The sequence below is a fragment of the Prionailurus bengalensis genome, chromosome A1, assembly GCF_016509475.1.
Source record: "Prionailurus bengalensis isolate Pbe53 chromosome A1, Fcat_Pben_1.1_paternal_pri, whole genome shotgun sequence".
In the NCBI taxonomy this organism is placed as follows: domain Eukaryota; kingdom Metazoa; phylum Chordata; class Mammalia; order Carnivora; family Felidae; genus Prionailurus; species Prionailurus bengalensis.
The window spans coordinates 227,046,948-227,069,433 of NC_057343.1; the positions used below are offsets into that span (position 1 = coordinate 227,046,948).

Sequence of the window (22,486 nt, forward strand, 5' to 3'; positions counted from 1 at the left end):
TCTGCTTTTATTCTTGCAGAGGGAGCTAATGACAGATGTTTACGGGGTGATTCTGAGAAACATTCGCTCCCGTGACCGTGGCCTGGAACATATGCTGTCCTCAGTTTCAGGAAGCTTTTGTAACGAAGGACTCAAAAGAGATCAGGCCACTGGGGCATATTGCCAGCAAGCATGCCTTTGTGAAGGGCAAATCCTGTCCGATTAACCTAATTTCCTTCCCCGAGCAGTGATCAACCAGGGACATTAAAATAGCAGATTTTTCCATGTTAGCATTTTTTTTTTCTGACTTAAACAACGTTCGTAATTAAAGTTTGAAGATCATTCACTTAAAAAAATATATTCTTTGTTTTTCCTCCTTACATCGAAGAGGACTTGCCTCAGCAAACAGTACATGGGGCTCGTAAACATTCACTGGAGGTTAGCACTAGTGAGCAGAGACGTCAGCATCCAGATCCGCATACTTATTTTGGATGTTTCCGTTTGGGTCGTTCTCCGCGATGGTAGGATGATGTAAATACCATAGAGAAAATAATTCTCGCCTTTTGAGGAAAGTCAAACTCAGAAGTATCCATTATTGGCTCGTTGCTATCTTTGATGGAGACTTTAAAATAGTTTGCAGATGTTACTTTTAGCTAAAAGAGGAAAAGAGACTGTGGCCACATTTGAGCACCTAGGATATGATATGATTAGTTAATAACTCTCGCAAGTTTGAGCCGTGGTCTGAAATGAAAAGGAATGGTTTTTCTTTTAACAGCTGTACTGCGGTGTGATTCGCATCCCCAACAGTTCACCCGTTAAGAGTGTACATTTGAGTGGCTTTTGATATATTCACAGATTTGTGTAACTGCCACCACCAGAGTCTGTTTGGGAAGCTTGGTTACCCCAAAAAGAAACCTTGTACCCCTTAGCTGTCACCCCTAAACACTCCCATCCCAACCCCCAACCCCAGGCAGTGATTTTCTGTTCCGATGGATCTGCCTGTTCTGGATGTAACTGAAATCCTGCAAATAATCTTCCACGACTGACTTCTTCCACATAGCATGACGTTTTCAAGGTTCATCCGTGTTGCGACGTGTGTACTTCATTCCTTTTTATTGCTGGGTAATTTTCCATCGTATGGTTATGCCACATTTGATTTAAAAGGAATAGTCTTCTAAGGCTTGGTAGAACAGGGAAGCCTGGGTGGCTCAGCTGGTTGAGCGTCAGACTTCGGCTCAGGTCGTGATCTCGTGGCTTGTGAGTTCAAGCCCTGCATTGGGCTCTGTGCTGATAGCTCAGAGCCTGGAGCCTGCTTCAGATTCTGTGTCTCCCTTTCTCTCTGCCCCTCCCCTGTTCACACACTCTCTCTTCTTCAAAAATAAATAAACGTTAAAAATTTTAAACTTGGTAGAACAGAAAAGTATAAAAGAAAATGAATGGCCAGCTGTATAAGCCCACTTTTTATATGGTTTATAATGGGTCACACAGGTAATATTTCCAAAAGTAAGGATGATATTTTACTGTAAAAAACACTTTAGATTTTCTCTTAGATACAATTTTTATTTCTTTTTGAGAGAGAGAGGAAGTGTGAGAATGTGTGTGGGCGGGGCAGAGAGAGAGGCGGGGAGAGAGAGAATCCCACGCCCCATGCTGTCAGCACAGAGCCCAATGTGGGCTCCATCGCACAAACCATGCTGTCATGACCTGAGCTGAAACCAAGAGCTGATGCTTAAGAGTCACCCAGGTGTCCTTCTTAGATACTATTTCTAATTATGCTCTCACATCTGCAAGTGGGTACTTTTTTTTCAAAGTTCTGGGAAGATCGCAAGATCATTCAGGTTTAGGAAATGGGTTCTACAGAAGCAGCCCAGGACGTGGGTTATACAGCATGAAGGAGGCCAGTAGGTTAGTGTAAGTGCATGGGATACTTACATCGATAGTGCAGACCAGCTCCTCTCTCCCACTGGGAAAAATGGATGTCAGCCCAGCTAGGAAAGCTGGTGGGGAGGGACATCCTGACCCGGAGGATGTCAAGGACACTACGGAAGGACAACAGAAGGGATGGCTGGCTTCCTTCGCCTTTGAGAATAAATAGTTGGCCTCTCATCTGTCTGGAAAAGGAATAATGCTAGGGATCTTAGAACCGAGGATTTCCAGGGATCGTTTCTTCCAGCCTCTTCTAAGCAGGTGACAGACGGTCACGGATATTTCCTTGCACAGGCGAGACTGTATCGCCGTCCCGACTCAGGAGCACAGCTGAGAATCACTGTAGGTCGCCTTGACATTTGACGATGTCGTAGAAATGGAACAATTTTTAAAAAGAGAAGATGTAACTTTAAAAAGTGACCTGTGACACTGAATTCTGTTTGCAGTGGAATTTTGAGATTCTCTCAGTGGTGTCTCAAACCATCCCCACTTTGTTTGTAGTCCCGCCCCCTGCCGGTCCCCCCAGGGACAGTTTACTGTTGTCCCTCAGCTACTCTCTAGGACTGCCTGGCAGAGGCTTTGGAGGAATTCCTGGAAGGGATGCCAGGGCTCCCACAGGTCATTTTACGCCAAGCATTTATTGAGTAATTTGGGGGAAGAAAGGGCGGAGCGGATCACGTCGTTCTGCTGCGTCATTTCGTGCGTTGAGTGGACGTGGCCCCGGATGCTTTGTCCAAGTCATCTGAGCGTGAAAACAAGCACGGTGGGCACAGAGGGCGTCCCTTGTATGGCTCAGGCCTCATATCCCTCTGTGTGCTGTCTTCTGCTTGAGGGTAATGAGGGCCGGCCAGTCCCGGCCTGGAGAGTAACCCGGATGAACCGGAAGCGGCAAGGGGCTAAACCAGCCGCCATCTGTCGAGGGATTCGTGGCTGGGTTTCACAAAACCCGTTACGAAATTGAATTAATGTCTGGAAGCCAGAGGCAAAAATAAATAAATAAATAAGTGTTTGGCACCTGCTGCCCAGTAAACCATTGTGAACGAATGCACTTAGGATAAAACTGAAAATAAGGCCCAATGAGGGGCGCCTGGGTGGCGCAGTCGGTTGAGCGTCCGACTTCAGCCAGGTCACGATCTCGCGGTCTGTGAGTTCGAGCCCCGCGTCGGGCTCTGGGCTGATGGCTCAGAGCCTGGAGCCTGTTTCCGATTCTGTGTCTCCCTCTCTCTCTCTGCCCCTCCCCCATTCATGCTCTGTCTCTCTCTGTCCCAAAAATAAATAAACGTTGAAAAAAAAAAAAAAAGACCCAATGAATGAGTTGATTTTCCCCCTGTGAAGGAGAAGAGAGCTGTTTCTTTACATCCAGTGTTAAGCCAGTGTAGGTGATTGCTCAGTGACAGCACAGGTGTGACCTAGAATCTGTACTTCTCGTTACTTGGTGACTTTTTTTTAAACCGATGCCCTCGAGTGTATGACTTTTTTAATGTGGTTGAAATTATTTAAGACTCTGTTCTTTCTAAAAAAATTTTTTTTTCAACATTTTTTATTTATTTTTGGGACAGAGAGAGACAGAGCATGAACGGGGGAGGGGCAGAGAGAGAGGGAGACACAGAATCGGAAACAGGCTCCAGGCTCTGAGCCATCAGCCCAGAGCCTGACGCGGGGCTCGAACTCACGGACCGCGAGATCGTGACCTGGCTGAAGTCGGACGCTTAACCGACTGCGCCACCCAGGCGCCCCTTAAGACTCTGTTCTTACAGGGTTTGTTCACTGTGTCTATATCTCCGTCTTCGTCCATCCATCCCAACCAATGATGAGCACATCTTTTCTGATTTCCTCAACGAAATTGAAGAATATCATAGAAGTAATATCATGTTTGTATGCAATATCACATGTTTGTATATTGATACTTAAAAGTTTGTTTTCTAAGTTGACATTATTTGGTTGGATCTTCCCGGTGCACCCAGTTCAGGAAATAAAAATCACCATCACTGTTCTGCAAATCTGAATAGTCTCAAAAAGGTCACTACCTCCCATGGTCCCTGTGAGCCCCCAAATGTGGTGTAGAGGTGCTGGACAAGCCTGACATTTATATCACTCTGTGTGGTTTGTAAAGTATTTTCATTGGATTGATCTTCTTTTGATCCTTATAACAAATGTGTCACCCAAATCTCTGATTTTTAAAATGTCACGTAAGAGGATCTTTATTACCACTTCTCTGTTGCGTAGACAGAAGCGATTTTGGGGTCCATCAGTGTCTGGGACCTGACTTCCTGGTATAAAAGCTAGGTGGCTGGGGGTGAGATTCATTCCTAAGGGACCATCTCCTCTGGGTTTAAGGATGACTTTTCCTTACAAAGTGTGAAACCATGCAGGGGTTAAGAAAAAGGTCCCAGAACCTAACAGCTACTTTTTCATTCTGTCCCTGCAAGACTTCAGGTTCAGTCCCAAGGTAGAAATAAAGTTTTTATGCTGTCTGCTGTTTTAATTAAAAGTCATTTTACATGGCAGGAAAAATCCAGGGTGAGTTGTTTTGTTGTTTGTTTTACTTTGTCCCCTAACCCCAGCTTTTTTTAGAGCTTGTTTTAAGGTATCAGTGTTACTATTAGGTTGTGCTTCCCTATAAATGCACAACCTTTTTCTCCTCTTTGTCCTTGCCGATGTATTTACTTTTTATGGTTCTAAGTAATGCCTACACCCAGCGTGGGCTCGAACTCACAACCCCGAGATCAAGAGTCGCACGCTTTGACTGAGCCAGCCAGGCACCCCTCTAAAATTCTTTAAAAAAAAAAAAAAGTGAGCAGCTGGGAGTTGGAGTGTTGGGTTTAATGTCAGGTCAGTATAAATAAGAAATAGCTGGGTGAATTGGTGGTGTTCTTTGATGAAAGTCCCTTTCCTGTGATTGTCGGGCTAGGCAGAAGGGCTAATACTCCAAGGGCTCTCTGTGTAGACCAATTAATTTTTTACTCGCCTAAAAGCATCCCTCTTTGTCTTACAGAAATTCCAGGCCTCAAATTGCCATTGGGATCAGACTTGCTGAATAAATAGTTTATATGTTCATCTTCTCAGTTACTTTGTGTGAATAAAGTGTGAGCCATCTGGGCCCCTCTGTGCTTTTATCTCGCTGGCTCTGAAAGAGCCAACTCGGCTTTTGTTGTGAGGTCAAGGCAGATGTACAAGTCTACCATGTTGATTTCTTTGGTGTGGCTGGCATGGATCTTAGCTGCTTTGAGATGTTGAGAAGATTTCAAACCAAGCTGGGGAAGAACAACATAAATTGGTGGGTTGTTTTTTTTTTTCTTTCCATCGAAGTCTACTAATGCAAATATTGCATGAACAAGTGTCCTCTGGAATAAGTCCATTTATTTAACACCATTTGGATGTTTCTCTAAATTTGTTGTTAATCTTAGGGTTTGGGGGGTTTTTTTGTTTTTCTTTATTTTTTTATTTAAAAAAAAATTTTTTTTTAACGTTTGTTCATTTTTGAGACAGAGAGAGACAGAGCATGAATGGGGGACGGTCAGAGAGAGAGGGAGACGCAGAATCTGAAACAGGCTCCAGGCTCTGAGCTGTCAGCACAGAGCCCGACGCGGGGCTCGAACTCACGGACCGCGAGATCATGACCTGAGCCGAAGTCGGACGCCCAACCGACTGAGCCACCCAGGCGCCCCTGGGGGTTTTTTTGTTTTGTTTTGTTTTTGCCAGATGTTTAACTTCTGTCTGGATCCCGCAGCGATGATTTGGTTTCAGCGTATATCAGAGAATGTCAGAACGTGAAATATTTTGGTGTTAATGTATTATGGGAAAGTCCCTCTTCCCAACCACAGAAGTCTGCATCGGTCTCTAAATGTATCGTCCTGATTTGACCTTTTTCTTTGCCACCTTGTGCTCGTATAGTTGTACTTCATTCTAGGGGCATGAAGACTGTGTCGTTAATACAAATTTGGTCATAACTGGCTTCTGTGTGAATTTGTTGCTCTTAAGATTATGCCGAAAGCGGTCTTGTGGGTGTATTTTTAGTTATGTTTGGAAAAGCCATTTTGTTTAAAAGATGGGTGGGGCAGGGGATAAAATCACTGTTGACCAGCAGTTTGCAGCTTGGGCCGTGGCAATCTGTAAATGCACGTAACCTGCGGATTATGGAGTGATGCTACTTTGAGTTATCAAAATGGGAGGAGAAAAATGCTTTAAAAATAAGTCATTCAAATAAAGACTGAAAGTGCTGCTTCTCTAGTTCCTATTATTTTAATCTTCCTAAGTGATACTCCTATTTCCAAGTGTATTTGAAAAAACTTACCTGCCCACGAGGGATGCCGATGCCCTAGGCACAGCTCAAGAGGAGCCTTGATCTGTACCGTCCAGGACTTGTATTTAAACACCGTAACCAGCCATGGCAACTGGTTCCAGTAATGGTGGTGATGATCCTGAGATAGACACCAGCCTCTTGAGTTGTCTGGTGGTGAGACTGGTCCTTCTCTTCATAGCCGATAGATATCAGCTACTAGTGTTTCTCAAAGACTTGACTAGTCCTAAATGGTGTCAGGAGAAGTAGGTGGGGGGGGGGGGGGGTGTTGGCTAACCCAAGTTTGGGAAAGGCTATGTTATTTTTCAGAAGTTTAAAAAGCACATTTAATCTTACTTTCTACAATAATGTTTGTTTCCTTCCTTCCTTCCCTCCCTCCCTTCCTCCTTCCTCTTTTCCTTCTTGTCTTCTCTTGTCTTCTCCTGTCTTCTCCTCCCCTCCCCTCCCCTCCCCTCCCCTGTTCTCTCTTTAGTCCCAAACACCAGGAGAAGCTATTGGTAAAATTAATGCCCATTAACAGGACTTCACTTTGAGAAATGCTGACCCAGATGTTGGTTCCTTTTTTGTGATCGCTACTTTCATTTGGGTTCTCATCAGCATTAATCAGCTAATAGCAACATTGTCTTTAGGAGATGAGTCCTGTGGAAGTACCGTTTGGATGCCTTCCTATTTTAAAAAACCATTAAGGAGTGTGTTTGATTATTGTGTGTCCCTCTTCTTGGGCTCTGAGCTCCATGAGGGCGGAGGCCGGGTTTATTTTGTTCTACATCACCTTGGCACCTCCCAGGACACTGCCGCTTAACAAGTGTTCAATAAATAGTGAGTGGATGAAGGAATGAAGATGAGCTGTCTTCTAGACTGTATACATTTCAAGTTCTGTCACCCTGCCACCTGTGTTGAGGGCAGTGGTTTACCTTAAGTAGTCTGAAGAGACGTATCTCCGCAATGAAATATGATTTTGGTGATAAAGACGACAGGGTCCCAGCTTGACTGCCACCGACTGAGGGACTCAGGACAGTTACGTAACATTAATCATCTGTTTCCTCACCTGTGACACAGTGACAGTTCTACCTTTCAGGGTTGGTTTGAGGAAAGGGGGGGGGTATATGAGGGTGCTTAGGGATGAGTCGGCACTGTGTATGCTTAGCACCTGTCACGTATTAGAAAGTGTCGTCCAGGGGCACCTGGGTGGCTCAGTCGGTTAAGCAGCCGACTTCAGCCAGGTCACGATCTCGCGGTCCGTGAGTTCGAGCCCCGCGTCCGGCTCTGGGCTGATGGCTCAGAGCCTGGAGCCCGTTTCAGATTCTGTGTCTCCCTCTCTCTGACCCTCCCCCGTTCATGCTCTGTCTCTCTCTGTCTCAAAAATAAACGTTAAGAAAATTTTTTTTTAAAAAAAGAAAAGTGTCGTCCCAAAGGCACACCCTGTCCTTTAATGATTCCCCGCCTTTCAGTGCCAGCTGGCTCATTACAGACCTGTTGTGCCCACCCAGCTTCTCTCCATCCCGTTTTAGTTGCTTTGACAAAAACAAGTGAGAGAATGTCAGCATTGGGAGCTGGTGAGTGACACTCGGGCTGTTCCGTGATGACCAACATCTAAAAGAATTTTTTTATGGTCGTGGACTGTCGGGAGCCAGGTGTTAGCCTTTCTGCTTGGGTGTGGGAGAGAAGGAAGAAAAGGGATCTGGCAGATTCGTTCTAGAACATACTGTCTCACACCCAGAAATGACTGCCACCCTTCAGTGGTTTCAAGGTGGTTTTCAGTGTTGCGAAAAAGCTTGGTGCGAGCCAGCCTTCATCCAAATCCTCTTTAGTCTTATGACACTTAAATGTAGTAATGTTGTAATTAATTCTCCAGGAGCTTGTGTTTTTGTTTGGCCCCATTTCACTTTGACAAAAAAGCAACGATACAACCCAAGCACACAGTTGGCCACAATCGGTGCATTTGATGTCCCTCCTCACCTGGGTGCTGCAGCTCGGTGGTCCCCAGGCCTTCTGATTCCTGCATCCAGAGATTCTAGACCGACATAGTTATCCTGTCTCTTACATTGTCAGGTAAGGGCATTGAATAACTCTTGCCATCATTTTAATTTTAAAAGACAGTGTCAACATACTGAAAGTGGGGAAGACGTGATCTCGGAATAAAGGATAACTTTTTAAAGGGAGGAAATTAAGCTTTATGAAAAACTAGTTCCATTGTCTTTTTTTTTAATTATTTTTTTTTAATGTTTATTTTTGAGAGAGAGAGTACAAGTGGGGAAGAGGCAGAGAGAGAGAGAGAGAGAGAGAGAGAGAGAGAGAGAGAGTCGAAGCAAGCTCCAGGCTCTGAACTGTTAGCACAGAGCCCGATGCAGGGCTTGAACCTGTGAGCTGTGAGATCATGACCTGAGCCGAAGTCAGATGCTCAACTGACTGAGCCATCCAGAGGCCCCTCATTCCTTCCGTTTAAGGACAAGGTTTGATTATTTTTATACAGCTCGTTAAGGCTTCGGTTACATGTTTTGGTAAGATAATTAAGACGGTTATATTCAAAAAAAGAAATATGTATCTGGAATCCCTCTGCTTCAGATAAAATCTTACTGGAAAGCTTACACGTTGTCCAGACTGCATAAGCCCCTTCGTGTCTTAACTGGGGTTTTTGTGACATTTTGAGTTTTGCAGACCTTGACTTAAAAACCGCCGAGAATGAGCTAATCAGTATCACGCTGATTCTTAATGTTGCTATGACTTTCACCTTATTTCATAGTTGGGTTGGCCTACTTTTAAGGACAAAAATTAGAATACAGGGTGAAACTGAGAATTAGTGGTGGAATACAGGTTCTCTTGCTTTTCAAAAAACAAACAGAAAAAACCAACCAGCCATTTGGTTCTGGTAGGTTAATTTATTAGCGAAAAGATCAACTGAGTAAGATTTCTTGTTTGTTTTTTAAATTTTTTTTTTAACGTTTATTTATTTTTGGGACAGAGAGAGACAGAGCATGAATGGGGGAGGGGCAGAGAGAGAGGGAGACACAGAATCGGAAACAGGCTCCGGGCTCTGAGCCATCAGCCCAGAGCCCGACGCGGGGCTCGAACTCACGGACCGCGAGATCGTGACCTGGCTGAAGTCGGACGCTTAACCGACTGCGCCACCCAGGCGCCCCTCTTGTTTGTTTTTTAATATCCCCCTTGCCATGCTTTCATAACTATGTATTTGCCCTTTTTGATCGTGAATATGGAGAAAGCAAAGAGCCAGTTAGTCAAGTTGCTGGAGAAAGTGTAGTGGGTCGTTGGATATACTCTCGATTTTCAGAAATCTTTGTTGTCTGTTCCACCTACCTCATCAAGGGGTGCTTTGAGAAGGAAAACAAAACAAATTATGTGGAAGTGAAAGGTCTGCGTGAATGTGTGCTGTGGGCCTGATCGCAGGGCAACGTGTTTCTTCTGTGATTTTCGTAAGGAATTCGGAGCCCGATGGATCAGCCTTGAGCTGGAAAAGGAATCGATCCTTCAGAGAAAAAGAAGTAGATAAAATTGTTTGGAAGAAAATCGTTTTCTGATAGTATGATTTGAAGGAATCGTTGTAAGGATGCCCAGGGGAAAGAAGATGGAAACAGAAACAGCTCCCCAGGTTTAAAGAGGGGCGTAGGCAACGGAGAATAAGAGAGTGGACTGTGTATTGTGACTAGTTCAGAGGCCGATTCGACTGGAGACTCGGGCAAACCCACTTTTCCTGTTGTGCCCACTTTTTCCCTCTCGTGTGTCAGTCTTTTTGGTCTGTTGGGATAAAGTATAATAAAGCTCTGTGGGTTCAGTATTTGAAGTTCTTATGCAACCTTGTAATTATTATTTATTGGTGTCCTCGCTTAGCCTTCCCAGCCTAACCTGTGCAAACCAGTTTTGAAGCTATTAGTGAGTTCAGAAGACCTGCAAGCTTTCTGGCTGAGTGTTAATGTCCAGTTGTCGTTGTCTGGGATGTTTTACTTTCTTTACAAAAGAAAATCTGTAATTTTACCCGTCACTGTATATTTGATGTATTATACTGGAGTCCAACTCCGTAGCATGGATGCGGTTTTAAAATGCTGTTCCATTTTAATTTTGATTTTTAGCAATGGGTGGACGGAGTGACTTTTAAAAATATTTAGGGGCGCCTGGGTGGCTCAGTCCATTAAACGTCTGACTCTTGATTTCGGCTCACGTCATGATCTCGTGATTTGTGAGATCGAGCCCTGCATCAATCTCCATGCTGACAGCCTAGAGTCTGCTTGGGATATATATTCTCTCTCTCTCTCTCTCTCTCTCTCTCTCTCTCTCTCTCTCTCCTCCTGCCTCCCTCCCCTTCTCTCTCCTGCTTACACACACACGTGCTTTCTCAAAAAATAAACATTAAAAAAATACTTAAAAAACTAAAAAATTTGGGGCGCCTGGGTGGCTCAGTCGGTTGGGCGTCCGACTTCAGCCAGGTCACGATCTTGCGGTCCGTGAGTTCGAGCCCCGCGTCGGGCTCTGGGCTGATGGCTCAGAGCCTGGAGCTGTTTCCGATCCTGTGTCTCCCTCTCTCTCTGCCCCTCCCCCGTTCATGCTCTGTCTCTCTCTGTCCCAAAAATAAATAAACGTTGAAAAAAAAAAAAAACTAAAAAATTTATTTAAAACATTAGATAAGGGAGTCTTAGGACCTGTGGAAACAAACAAGTATTTTGAACCCGGAAAGTATCGCACACACTGATTTGTCCGCAAGCCTGCACTTCGGCAGCAGCCTGGCATGCTCTGATGGGGCATTTTGGACTCCCAGCCCTGCCTGCTACGTACTAACCACAGGACCTTCAATAAGGACATTCTGGGTCTTAGTTTTCTTGTTCATAAATTGGGGATTAGAGTAGCACCTGCCCGGAGGGCTGATTGCCAGATGGAACATAGGCATCTGCCAGGTTATACAGATAAGAATTGCAATAATTATATATGCATATGTATATGCATATGTGTGTGGAGATATTTGTGTATATGTGTATGTAGATGTGCACGTACAGGTTATAAGAATATTGTGAGTGGGTCATTGCCATAACACTTTATTATTTTTTTTTACATTCGTTTATTTTTGAGAGAGCACGAGTGGGGGAGGGGCAGAGAGAGAGGGAGACAGCATCCGAAGCAGGCTCCAGGCTCCCAGCTGTCAGCACAGAGCCTGACGCGGGGCTCGAACCCACGAACCGTGACGTCACGACCTGAGCCGAAATCAAGAGTCAGACGCTTAACCGTCTGAGCCCCCGAGGCGCCCCTGGCGGAGCACTTTCCAAGGTGAGGGTAGGTGTGGGGCAGGTTTCTAACTGGAGCACGTGGGAGGTTTTGGGACACGGGAAGGCGGGTGCTGAACCAGGCCAGCTGGGCGTGGTGTCAGCTGGCTGCCAAGGTGGCAGGGAAGGGCCTTGTGGCTGTGTGGCCATGGGCTCGGGGCTGAGAGCACAGAGGTCATGGGAGGAAGCAGGGCGAGGAGAACCAGAAGCCACAGCAGGCTTGTTCAAGGAGACAAGCCTTTGGCAGTTTCATGATTGAGCCAGTGGGCTAAATCACATCAAGCCGTGCTTGCTTCTCTTGGCCTGTGCTTCTCGGTCCCCCGCACCTGTGCATCGTAACCACCCTCTCTGATGCTCCAACAGCCCTGTGACCGGGAGTGGGAGGTGTTTGTGCAGCCTTGGGATAGATTAGGAAGGTTCCAAAAAGTGGACATGTCCGCGTCAGGTCGCATCACTAAAGTGTCAGGACCATCGTGAGGAGGTGATTTCCCTGGTGAACTTGGTCTGCCCCTGCAGACCTTTAGTGCGGCACCTTTTAAAGGTACTTTCAGGATCCATTTCTGCCTCTTCCCTTCCCTGGATCTCCGCTCCCTCTCTTGACTGTATCTTCTCAGCCTCTTGCACAGTGCCCAGGCCTGGCGTCAGTACATTTTGAACAAAAGAGCTTTTGGCAAGAGGCAGGCAGGCCGACTTAAACCCCCCAGCTCGGTCAGCGCACACATCAGAAAGTACATGTATTTAAACTCCGACAGGCATGGGGACACGTTTTCTAAAGTGTGCACGTACGTGTGAAGGGTTTCCTATGAGGGTCTCTGGCCGAGGGCTGACCGTATACTGTGAAACCAAGAATATACTTGCCGCCTGACTTTCTGTTTGTTATGTAATCCTACCCCCACTGCTAACGATACTCCCGAAAGATTTGTCTCCCAGCTTCTGTGATTGAGGCCTGTTTGTGTAGTTATCAGATACTGTGCTAATCTCAGCAGGAAGTCTCATGGCTGTGCCTAGTTGTGGCCTCATATGTGCCTCATGTTTAGGGAAAAACAAAAAACAACAAAACTCCCAAGGCCCCGAGCCTGGAATAAGGCGGCCAGGAAAAGAGATCATCGACTTTATTCTTAGACACGCTTTCAAAAAAGCTTATTAATGAGAAACAGTTTGCAGGAAGAGTTGGCATAGAAGTCAGCTTCCATTGTTAAGAGTTCAAATAGAACGTGGCTTTGTGGAAGGGCAGCCTGAATTCGTTATTAGTGTCTCAGACCACAAAGCCTCCTCCAGTTTGACGGTCCGTGGAGCTCATGAGACACAGCTATCCTTTCTACCTGGGAGAAAGTTGAAAAATTAGCATTGTTCAAATGAAAGTTAACTTCCGGCCCCGCTGTCTCCTGCTTGCCTGTGCGTGATTTAAAAGGTATTTGCAGGGGCGCCTGGGGGGCTCAGTCGGTTGAGCTTCCGACTTCGGCTCAGGTAATGATCTCGCGGTCAGTGAGTTCGAGCCCCGCATTGGGCTCTGTGCTGACAGCTGGGAGCCTGGAGCCTGCTTCAGATTCTGTGTCTCCCACTCTCTCTGACCCTCCCCCGTTCATGCTCTATCTCAAAAATAAATAAACATTTAAAAAGAATAAAAATAAAAAGTATTTGCAGAGACCAGTCTGGTGTCAGTGCAAGGTAAAGAAAGACGTTTTAAGCTCTTTTTCTAAAATCTGGAAAATCTGCCGGACTATCCGCCTGGGCAACAGAATCGTTGGCATTGTTAATCATTTGCTCTGACCTTTGGTTCGGTGCAGAAATACTGTCTCCGTTTGAATAGGCTTTGCCCAACCCACAAAATGATTACGTGTAATATCTCAATTCTTCTAACACACCGTGAAAAGACTTAAAACTGAATTCATCTGAAACCACGCGTTGTTTCTGAGTAATACTTTTTTCTGGGTCGGTCTTCAGGGTTATGTAAGCAGCTTCTAAACATTTGAAATCACTTTCTTTTTATTTCTTAAGTAACGATACCTTCCCTACGTTGAATCTTTCTTTTCCCCCCATATGTTGGTTTTGTTGGTAGCAGCTACTTTAAGTGTTTACACCGTTGGGGGGTTTTTTGGTACCGCGTTGGCAATTATCACCTTTCCTCTGAAGACATAGAAACATTTTTCTTACGTGTCTGTTTATTTTGAGAGAGAGAGAATGAAAAGGGGAGGGGCGGAGAGAAAGAATCCTAAGTAGGTTCCGGGCTGTCAGCACAGCACCCGACATGGGGCTCGAACTCACACACCATAAGATCATGACCTGAGCCAAGGGATCAAGAGTCAGATGCTTAGTGGACTGAGCCACCCAGGGGCCCCGACATTTTTAATACTCGGCTCAGTTTCCAGTGTGCGAGTAGCAGCTCTGTTCCTCCTAGGAGCAAGGGTTAGAGCATGAAGCGTTTTTCACAAGGGCTTATCGGAACACAGAAAAATCAGGTGTTGCTGCTGAGAAATACAAAGCAAAGAGCCTCATGGGGCAGGTGTGCTTAAACGCTTCCGTGTTATTTCTGTCTTTTTTTTTTTTAATTTTTTTTTTCAACATTTATTTATTTTTGGGACAGAGAGCATGAACGGGGGAGGGGCAGAGAGAGAGGGAGACACAGAATCGGAAACAGGCTCCAGGCTCCGAGCCGTCAGCCCAGAGCCCGACGCGGGGCTCCAACTCCCGGACCGCGAGATCGTGACCTGGCCGAGGTCGGACGCTTAACCGACTGCGCCACCCAGGCGCCCCTGTTTTTGTCTTTTTAATTGCTCTGTTATGGGTCATCAGTAGGAAACCTGGCCAGAGACTGTCAGAGCTTGGCGACACTCTGTTCACCCCATTCTCTCCTCCTCGCATCCGCAGATCTCCCCAACTCTTACCTGGCCGCCCGCACTGCTGCTCTGTTCCTCCCCCTCCCGCTAAACTTGGAATTACCGTGCACAGATAGCCTCTTTGAACTGTAACGGAGTGGCTTGCCAAAATACAGGGCATGGGAGAACCGAGGCTTGAACCCCGGTCGTATAGACAATGTTCGATGTTAATCGCTGCTTTGGTATCCAGATCTGAATTCTTGCTTCTGAATTCTTGTTCCCCCGAAATGTGCTACTAAGTCACCCAAGCACATAGACCCTGAAACTCTTCTTCCTTGATATTCAGATGGTTGATATTCTACAGCTTCTCAGGGCGCCTGGGTGGCTCAGTCGGTGGAGCGTCCGACTTCGGCTCAGGTCACGATCTCGCGGTCCGTGAGTTCGAGCCCCGCGTCGGGCTCTGCGCTGACGGCTCGGAGCCTGGGGCCCGCTTCGGATTCTGTGTCTCCCTCTCTCTCAGACCCTCCCCCACTCATGCTCTGTCTCTCTCTGTCAAAAATAAATAAACATTGAAAAAAAATTTTTTTTAAATATTCTATAGATTCTTCCTTGTGCGCTGATAGTCCTTGAATTCAGATCCACATCTGTTCATGCTGGCTGTTTCATGGGACCCATTGCCTGCATTCGCTTTCCCCACCCCATCACACAGGGCTAGGTACGTTAAGTATAGTATTGGGAGTAATAATGGCATCTGTTAAGCATGGCTGCGTACCACACCATGCTCTTTCTAACCGTGGTCTCATTGTCCTATGAGGCTTCTGCTCAAATTACCTCGTGTTGTCTCAGGCAGGGGCTGTAGCAAGGGCTCTCAGATTGTCCTCCAGAGGGGAGACTGTGATCTCAGATGCTGTCTAGTGGTTCCTGGTTGTCACCAACCCCACTGTCATCTGAGCTGATTTGCCAAAACCCAGTTCACTGGCTCCACCCCGGACCTCTACCCATCAGAACCACTGGAGGTGGGACCCAGGTGACAGCATCTTCTGGTAATTCTTCACATCCTCCACACAGCTGGAGGATGAGGATGACCCCCCCAGGTCTAGCTTCAGCCTGGCCTTTGTTCTGGGTCTTATGCACCGACCCAGGCTCCTTCTTCTGGGGCCGTGCACAGCACTCTGCATTTTTAACTAGGTATTCAGGGAAATGGCAGAACCCAGTTCAGAAAGCAAGGCGATGGGGTGCCAGGCTGGCTCATTTGACGGAACGTGTGCCCCCCGATCTTGGGGCTGTGAGTTCAAGCCCCACCTTGGGTGTAGAGAGTACTTGAAAATAAAAATGTTTATGAAAGAATGAAAAAACAGAAAAGCGGAATAACAGTGCTGAGTCTAAGTCACAATGACCGTCACACTAAAACGCCTTATGGGAGAATTAAATGTCACTTCTCAGCTTTCCCGGGACACACCGCCACCCACCGAGGTAGTCACAGTGCCGATGTAGGAAATTTACCATGTGACTTTCAGTCTGGGTTACTTACCGGTCTGTACGTTCTGGGGGAAGGATGTTTCTTGTAAAAACCCATTGATCACATGGCTGTTGCTAGATGCTCTCACACTTACTGGTTTTGAAGTAGCGAATTTTTTAAAACAAGGATGAATCCCAAACAGCGGTTCTTAGTTTGAGAGTTAATCCGAAATTGTAGAATTCTCTGCAGACTATCAAAGTTCCTGGGAGTTCTGGTTTTGCCTCATTTCTGCCTGAGTCAGTACTGTATTTGAGAGAAAAATGGAGCCAAATGCACCAGTTGATTCCTTAACATTCACAGTCCTGGTGGAGAGACGGAAAACACCTTGTCGTAGAAAGTTGTACGGAGAGATCTGTTAACGTAGCTCTTAAATTCTCAGTAAACTCGATTTAATGACTTTTGAGGGCTTTATTAAGTGTTAATAGCGTACCTAGTAATTGCAGACAGATCCTTTTCCGTCTTACAGAAAATACTCCCACAGACTTAAAAAAATATATATCTTATTCTCAGGTCCCTTGCAAGCGAAGAAATTGGGTCTCTTGCCTGGAACCTTTTTGCCGGACTTCACGTAAACATGCCGGCAAAGTTGTGGAGAGTGACAAGACCGCTGGGGAGATCAGAAAGGAAGCCTATAGCAATGGGCATCCACCTGGCATTATGAATGCCCACCGTTCTCTGCACCTGTCTCTTGATGTCACGGGACCTTGCACTTAGAACAGGAAATGGTAGCTGACTGCCATGACTTCGTGCCCAGGCAACGCCAGGACGGCAGCCACGTGCACAGATTTGCCCTTGTAGGAGATGCCAGCCTGACTTATTATGCAGCCCGGTGCTCAGGACCCCTTTACTCTGCCAAAAGGATTCTATTTTTTGCTTATTGTTAATGAAATAGAATGAGGTGTTTCGAGATATCCCAGTCATCTGAAATAATGCCGAATAAAGTGATTTCAAGCACAGGCGTCTAAGACAGACTAAGCGAATGATTGCTGGTGACTTCTCAAGACTTCTGAGTTTTCCACCTAAACCCCAGGTGTAGCTTTGCGTGCCTGTGTTTGCCTGATTTCGTTACGCTGGAGATGCCCATGCTCTGTGCATCCCAGTGTCTTCCAGCCGGGGGCGTTACAGCATTTGGAGATGTGCGGGGTTCTGTCCCCTGGTCACTGAAACTGAGGCCAGACATTTCAGGGTCAGGGTCTGGGCACTAAATACCTGCCCATGAATGATAAAGAACTCTCCCGGCCGAATGCCACAAGTGCGCTTTACCTTGAACTGGGCGCTCGTGTGAGACCCCTGGGTTAGTGTTGCAGGTTTTTTTGTTTATTTTTGCGAGAGAGTGAGAGAGACCGAACACAAGTTGCGGGGGGGGGGGGGGGCAGAGAGAGAAGGAGACACAGAATCCAAAGCAGGCTCCAGACTCCGAGCTGTCAGCACAGAACTGATGCGGGGCTCGAACTCATGGACAGCGAGATCATGACCTGAGCCAAAGTCGGACACTTAACCGCCTGAGCCACCCAGGCGCTCCAGTGTTGAAGTTTTTTACCCAAGTAGCGTAAAGCCAGGAAGGGTTGGACTGGTGGCAAGATGGCCGACACATCCATGGAGCAGGGCAGTAGGGGAACAGGGGGGTGAGGGGAAGGCACACCCAGAGTGTAGGGAGCACAGGGTCAGTGAGCAGGCTGGTCTGAGCCGAAGGAGACTTGGGCATCCTCAGCCTAATCCTTTGAGCGCTCACTCAGCCATCTCCCCTGCTCCTGGCCTTCTCTTCTCCAGAATGCCTTGTGGTCAGCCCGGGGCTCCTGGTTTTTGCAGGGTGGGTCCACTTGTGTGCAGGCTGACCATCCTCGTTCCAGAACTGCCTGTTTTACCCCATTTCTGCCTGCGGTTCCATCATACCCCTTTGGTGCCTGCCTTTTAATCAGCAGGGTGGTGGTCCGCAGGATGTCTGAGGGCGCTCCAGCGGGTGACATTCAGTATGGGAGGTGGGCCCGGCACACAGCGAGGGGGAGGCTCCTGTGTCTTCCTCTGCCATCTCCTGGGCCAAGTGCCTGATTCAAGCATTTGTTCAAGACGAAACAAAACAACTTGTTGTTGTTGTTGTTTTTGAGAGAGGGAGAAAGAGAGAGTGCTTGCAGGGGAGGGGCAGGAGGAGAAGAAGAGAGAATCTTAGCCTTCGTGTTCAATGTGGAGCCCCATACGGGGCTCGATCTCAAGACCGTGAGATCATGACCTGAGCCCGTATCAGGAGTTGGACGCTTAACCGACTGAGCCACCCAGGCACCCCCCCACCCTCCGCAAAACAGCTTTATTAAGATATAATTCACGCCCCATAGGATTCACCCATTTAAAATGCACAGTTCAGGGATTTTTAGTATATTCAGAGTTGTGCGGTCCTCACCATGGTCCATTTTAGAACATTTTATCACCTCAAACCCATGAGCAGTCACTCCCCAACTCCCCCCGCCCACCCCCCAAGCCCTGAGAACCACTCATCTACTTTCTGTCTCCAAATTTGCTTATTCTGGACATTGATATAAATGGAATCCTATAACGTGTGGTATTCTCTGTCTGACCTTGTTCTGACCTTGGCGTGATGCTTTCAGGGTCCACCCGCGTTGTGGCGTACTATATTCCTTTTTCGGAATTACCTTCCATTGTACAGGCATGCCTCGTGACCTTCATTTGTTCATCTGTCAATGGGCATTTGGGTTGTTTCCACTTTCGGACAAATAGAAATAATGCTGTCAGCATTCATGTGCAGCCTTTTGCCTGGACTTGATTTAACCTCTCTTGGGTATACATCTAGGAGTGGAATTGCCGGCACGTATGGTAACGTTAGGTTTCCCCTTGGAGGGAGCTGGCAGACCGCTTCCCAAAGCAGCTGCGTCATTTTCCATTCCGTCGGGCATTGCATTGGCTCCCGTCCTCTTGATGGTAGCCTCTATTACTAGCTATCGAGGGAGTAAGATAGCATTAAAAAAATTACTTAAAAATATAGAGAGCGATAAGAATGTGGATGAATTCATTTCTAACGCAAATCTTCGGAGAGAGGGAGTGGACTACTCTGAGTTTGATGCAGCTTTCTCGGTTTTTGGACGCCCGCAAGGTGGGCGGCTGTCCCCTGGTACATTTCCATCATCACGTTCTTTATCAGTCTGCTCGTGTCGTGTGCGTGGGGTCGCTCAGTTGCTGGTTTCCATCTTCTCCAGGATCTTTGATCTTTGTCCCTGGAAAGCAGATGGAGGCGGAACAACACTGGTAGCTGACGCCTGAGAGCAGGTGCGGGTGTGAGAGTTTGGACGTAAAAGTGGGGAGTGAAGCGTATAGTGTTGGGTCTACATCCCGGGAGGGGGAGCTGCTCTCTGGTGGGAATGGTGACCATGTGGTGGTGGCAGAGACGCTGTAGGGGCCCCTTTGTCTTTATACTGCGTTTTGACTCTGTCACATCCTAAAGTCGAAATTTGAAGGGAGGCAGGCTTATCATAAGGATATCGATCACCGGAAAAGAAGGCTCTCCTAACTCCCTTTTTGGGAAAGCTAACAGGAGGAGGATGATATTGACAAAAACATGGCCATGTTTCTCCTTGTGACCTCGGCTCTCAAGATTAAGATTCCAACCAGATTCCCATAAGTTTCTAAAGCTTGGTGACTCTGGCTTTTAGGTATCTGGGCCAGATTTCCAGCAGAAGGCATGGCGGGCTTTTATGTCCTTTGCGTTCATAGACATTTGCGGAGAAACAATTTCTTGCTGGCACCTTTTTAGGGAAAGACCAGCAGTATTCTTTTTAGCCCCCTTACTTTGCTCATGGTCCGTATCCTAGCAAGAATATCTTAGTACTTTGTGTTTTATTTTTCATTAAATATAATTTTGTAAAGAGATCTTTTCTGTCTTCACTTAGTAGCCTATTATTTTTTTCAGTCTGTTGTCTTTCAGGCCTTCTGCCTCTTTTTCATCCGTCCAGTAGTTCCAATAGAGTTCTCTGCCATTTCTAGAGATTTTCTTGGCAGGGGGTTGGGGTAAGGGGTTGGCCCACAAGGGAAGTGTGGGAGCTCTTCCATGTTCTGATCAGTTGTGCCGTGTTTCTGGCCTTTCCTATTAGCTGGGTGGTGTTTCCTCCTACTTCTTGGACCATAGGTTCGAGTCCAGCAGACTTCTTTGTACATATGTAGCCAAACTGACTTCTGGCTTCAATCGGGAGTCATTCTGAATCTGGGTTTGTTCACTGCATTCATAAATAACTTGAGTCTCTTCTTATTTGACACTTGGAAATGAGTGGCATGCAAAACACATAATGCTTAAAGTTAAGATTTATAAAAATTATTTAGGCTCTTTTTGAACTCTGAGATGGACACATACTTGGCTCAAAGACCAAGTCTTTTCACATTTCACTTAAGAACAGCCAAGGAATTACTGTCGCTCAGTTGAAGGCTGTTTCAAAGCAGCCAGTGAATGGAAAACGTTGATTTACAGCTCAGCCTTTGGAGTTCGGTTTTAGATGACCAGTGCAGGGTGCTAAGTATATGATCTCAGCACCATGGAAGGAAGCTGGTGCTCATCACTTTGGCAGACAGTTGGTAAGCAGCCACTGGTGCCAGATGTTTGACGAGGCAAGGAGGACTCAGACGTTTTCGCGAGATACAGCCCAGCTCCTCACGGACTGGTCCGGTATGAGGACGATAGTGCATCCATGACTACTGTGGCATCCCCCTTTGGTCTCGCCCTCCTCCCCACCAGCCCACCTACAGCCGCAGATCTTCATCATGGGGCCCCAGGAAATCACCGCTTCCACACAGGAGCCTGAAAGTTCTGCCAGTCCTGGTCCTTCGGCAGAGATAAGACAGAGGGTAAGATAGCGTAGTGTGGTTAAGTGACAGGAGAGGTTCTGTCCAAGGTGCTGTGGGAAAGAAGGGCACTCCAGCCAGGCTGGGCATGGTGGTGGAGGCTTGGAAGACGGGTCATCTGGAGGAGTGCAGGACGGATCCCAGGACAGTTCATGGAGTATGGAACATGGTGAGGGGTTGGAAAGAGGGGGCGGGAAACTCTAAGTCAGTCTATAATCCTGGAGTCAGTTTGGTAGGAGCAGTAGCGGGGGCCCCTCAGGAAAGCGTTGTAGGGAATCCACCCACATAAGGAGATTTTTCTTCATCTTGGAAGTGACTGGGAACAAATGGTGAGAATTCCAATCAATGCATGTCACTGGTAACAGTAACACGGCTAACAGTGAAATATTTGAGTTGCTTGCTCAGTACCAAGAGCTGTGCTAAATTCCTTATGTGCATTATCTTACTCTGATCTCACTACCACTCTGACGTGTAGGTATTATCATCCTTATTTTATAGATGATGGAACTGAGGGCTAGCATGTGGCGTAACCGGAGAAGGTTAAGATTGCTTAGCTGATGGGAAGCAGACTGGGTTCAAAGCCCTCTAGGTCTGTGCTGTTCAGGCTTGTATGGAATCCGCTAAAAGATCCTAGTTGGTCCCAGTTTGGGAAACACCAGTGTAAGAAACCAAAATTTTATCTCTGAAAATTTCTTTGAATTCAAAGTTATCACGGCCAAGAAAACTTATCTTTAAAACTAGTAGAAAACGTTTTTAGTCATTAAAATTCAAATTCAACGTTAAAAAAATGTTTCTTGGACTCTAATTTGAGGACCATTGGATTCACGCCATGAGACACCGGAGGCAGAGGAACTTATTAGGAAGTAGTTGTAGGGGTTGGATGAAAAATGTGAGGCAGGCCGAGGAAGAGGAGAGCAGATGGGTTCCGGACAGTGTTGATCATCTGACCTAGGACTTGCAGAGAAGACGTGGTCAGCAGTAGGGAGGGGTTTTGAGGTTGACTCCAATTTCTAGCTTGGGCAGCAGGTGCCAAAGGTGTCATTCTTGAGGAAGAGATGAGGGTAAGTTGTGGAGGTCTGTGTGTGTGTGTGTGTGTGTGTGTGTGTGTGTGTGTGTGTGTGTAGAGGTGCTTTTGAAACGTCAAAATGGTTTGGAATTCTAGGAATGGAGCTTTGATACCAGAATTCAAGTTCATGCTATCAGAGTCTGGGCTTCTGACTTGCAAGAGAGGGACCAAAAGGAACACACAAAATTAGAACAAGGATCAGGACGTTAGGACCAGGAGTAAGGAGCCTCAGAAGCAAAAGCTGGTGGACCAGTTGTCTCAGGAGCACGGGACCAAGAACCTGGGGTCTGTAGGCTTTTGTCCCTTACCTGCCTCTTGCTTTGTGGTTTCTCTGGGCTGAAACTTATCATGCTTATTACAAGTGGATTAGAGGAGAAGCCCCTATACTCCTTCTAATTGCTGGTGACTCTTGGGAGGGTATTATTTCATTTCGTTTTTGTTACTTGGGGAAAATAGTTCTATAATAGTCACTGTTTAAATTAACTGAATCAGTTATATGTATCCAGATATGTTCGCTGATAGTGATTTTTGATTGGGCTGATTTTTTGAAAAAACTTTTTTAAATTATTTATTTTTGAAAGAGAGAGAGAGAAGCAGAGCACAAGCAGGGGAGGGGCCGAGAGAGAGGGAGACACAGAATCCGAAGCAGGCTCCAGGCTCCGAGCTGTCATCACAGAGCCCGACGCGGGGCTCGAACTCCCGAACCGTGAGATCATGGCCTGGGCTGAAGTTGTATGCTTAACCAACTGAACCACCTGGGTGCCCCTGGACTGA

The 22,486-nt window shown here is 46.6% G+C and overlaps 1 protein-coding gene across 3 annotated transcripts in view; it reads left to right on the forward strand.

Moving 5' to 3' along the window:
• MYO10 (myosin X) overlaps window positions 1–22,486 on the forward strand; it is a 229,235-nt gene that overhangs the window by 65,273 nt on the left and 141,476 nt on the right. Inside the window, exon 2 of one of the 3 annotated variants that reach the window (XM_043600890.1) lies at window positions 8,061–8,257. The exons of the other annotated variants lie outside the window; for them this stretch is intronic. The gene's annotated coding sequence lies outside the window, so the exon portion shown is untranslated. The remainder of the gene's footprint in view (window positions 1–8,060; window positions 8,258–22,486) is intronic. 3 annotated transcript variants of the gene reach the window in all.